Source organism: Microtus ochrogaster, unplaced genomic scaffold, assembly GCF_000317375.1.
Source record: "Microtus ochrogaster isolate Prairie Vole_2 unplaced genomic scaffold, MicOch1.0 UNK98, whole genome shotgun sequence".
NCBI lineage: Eukaryota > Metazoa > Chordata > Mammalia > Rodentia > Cricetidae > Microtus > Microtus ochrogaster.
In genome coordinates this window covers 154,466-157,217 of record NW_004949196.1, presented here as the reverse complement: position 1 = coordinate 157,217, position 2,752 = coordinate 154,466, and the positions used below count along the sequence as shown (strand labels likewise).

The 2,752-nt window shown below is 56.8% G+C and overlaps 1 protein-coding gene across 2 annotated transcripts in view; it reads left to right on the top strand.

Moving 5' to 3' along the window:
- Window positions 1–2,752, top strand: part of Ptprs (protein tyrosine phosphatase, receptor type S) — a 60,271-nt gene that overhangs the window by 11,668 nt on the left and 45,851 nt on the right. The gene's annotated exons all lie outside the window — the stretch shown is intronic.

Here is a 2,752-nt window from a genome sequence, read left to right as displayed (position 1 = left end):
AGGAGCAGAGAGGGAGGAGGAAGCAGGGAGGAGCAGAGAAGGAGGAGGATGGCAGAGAGGAAGGAAAAAGAGAGGAGCAGAGAGGGAGGAGGGAGGCAGGGAGGAACAGCATCACTACACCTAACCAAACCTGAAAGCCTTTTGGATTTATCCCAAAGGAAAGAAACGCATGGCGCCCATGGGTGGGCGGACCTAGCAGGTAACAATTGCTGATGAGCAGCAGTTGTGCCCGCAGGCTGTGAGCATGGGCGGGATGGGCTCCCAAGCCTGTTGGCACATGCTCCTGCCCTAGGTCACACATTCTAGGAGGAAGCCGTACCAACCAAGCGGTTCCTTGGAAGCCGCTGCCCCAGGTGTGGTGTTGGGTGATGATGGGTCGGGTCCTGCCCAGCCACAAGGAGCGGTGTTGCCTGCAGACCCCATTCAGAAGCAGAGTCACATGGGTCACCCCATCATCAGACGTCCTGGAATTCCATAGTGAACCTGGCCGTGTGTATCATGGGGCCCTCTACTATACCCGGGGACACATGCCAGCACGTGGTCTCAGGAGGGCAAACCCCAATGTGGTTGAGATCTGTCGTCTCAATACTTGTAAAAAGCTGAGGATGGCCAGAGTATTGCCGCAAGTTCAGAACCAGCCTGGGGTACATAGTTAATAGGACGTAACCCAGCACAGACAGGCCTGGACGGAAGTGGCTGGCCTCTGGGGCTTTGGAGTGCTGTTCCTCCTGTGGGATGTTTCTGGGTCTCACTTGGTGACTTCACCCAGCCGAGGGGACCCAGTGTTACCCAACTCCAGAGCCTCATCTCCTGCCTGTGGTGGGGCTGCTCCAGGCCCAACCTCCACCCCGTCCCCAGCAGCCCTGCACATAGTAGTCCTCAGTTTGTGTTCCCAGGAAAGATTGAATGAATGGTCGCAGTCCAGCACACTGTTTCTGCCCTGGCCCTGTGGCATTCTGGGTAACTTTTATTTTTCCCTTTTCTGCGGACGTCTGCGGATTTTTTTTTTCTGCACGGGACTGTTTCATAATTAGAAGAAAAGTTATTTTGAAAAAACAAAAATTACTCCCCCCAACATCCCAGCTGCAGGAGCCGCTGACGCGAGCCTTCCCCATGTCTGTTCCCCAAGGGTGGCTGCATCTTGGTGGTGATGGAGGACGTAGTGACAGCAGGTTCCGGAACCACTGGGGTTGATGCTCAAGGACACCCCTTGAGTGCTCACCTTCAGGGGTCCTGGATGTTGGCACTGGACTTTTCCTAGCCTAATAACCCGTCCCCAGGAAACTCTCTACCCAGAATCCACCTCTCCTGCCTGTACCTGGATCAGCCTGTGTCCTCCATCCTGGGCACCTGACTCAAACTCTAGTCTCATCCCTCCTGCCCACAACTCTGTGGCTCCCACCTCCCTCAGGGTTAAAGCCCACGGAGCCCTGCTCGGAGCTTTCCTGCTTCTGCCTTCTACTTCCCTGCCTTTTGCTCCAGCCATGTGGCAAGATCGGTACTACCCCAAGGCCTTTGCACGGCCGCGTCCTCTGCCCCAGGGCCTTCGCACAGCTGCAGTGTTGGAATGTTCTTTCGCTGCCTTGCCTTTCCATAAGGATCCCATTGCCTCATAGCCCCTCATTTATCCACATCGTTCCCCCCATTTCCTGTCACCTCCTGGTCTCTAATGTGATTGGCTCTCTACAGTAGACTAGCAGAAACTGTTTTACAAGAGACACCCCGGGCTGGAGTGGAGCCAGGTGGCTCTTTGCTGAGAGCTTCCTGGGTGACCTGCTCTGTGCTGATGGGGTGGGGGTGGGGGTAATGGCAGATCTCAGCTGCTCCATCTGAGGACACTTCTGATATAGAGGCGGGTCCTGTGACCAGCTGTTGATGTATGTGCCGTCAGCACTGTGTCAAGGTGCTTGGGGTTCTACAGATTGTATTGCCCAGTGCAGAAGGACACCTGGCCCAGATTTCCCTGACTCCCATGGTGGTGGCTGTGTCCCAGCCCAGTGTGGTTACCATGGTGAAAAGGGGCAGGATATCAGTTCCATATGCTTGAAGAAAAGAAAAAAAAGATCCAGGCTGACTGGGAGCAAGCCTCTAGCCCTTGGATACTGTCCCCTGTATACTGGGCAGCCCAGAGGCTCCTCCCTATCTGCACTGCACAGCCCAAGGGGCTTGGGCAGGTAGACATCCTAGCGCATGCCACGGGTTGCCTGGGCCTTTGCATGCCTGAGCCCGGCCAGACAGGCATTTTGTTGATTTTGGGAACAGGCCGGCCTCACACTTGCTATATGGCCGACGGGACAGGCATCTGGCCCCGGGTTGTCGTCTATAGGTCACCAACTGGGTATCAGGGGCCTCCAGCTTTGCTGTGTCCGTGATTATTGTAGGGCCTTTCAGTACGTGGTGAGCCGTTCTGTTGTGTGGGGGTCGCCTGGCCTGCTCTTTGGGACATGGGGGAGGGGTGAGAGCACTGAGTCCCTTGCGCGGACCCCAAGCCTCCACCAGGTCTGTGTGCGGAGGGTGTGGGAAGCAGCATCTGTTTCCAATCTGGCGTGCAGTTGGGTGGGAGCTTTGGCCCCCGGGTCCGCGCTTCACAGCCCCTAAGACTCCAGGGAAACCCAGGGTGAGGGGACCAGAAGCCTGAGCTGGTTTGGGGCTCCTGGACCATCCCCGGCCCTGCCTGCATCTGTTGCTATGGCGATGGTGCCGCTGTAAACCGGGTCTGGGGTATCAGTTATGGCCATCCCCCCCCCCCCCC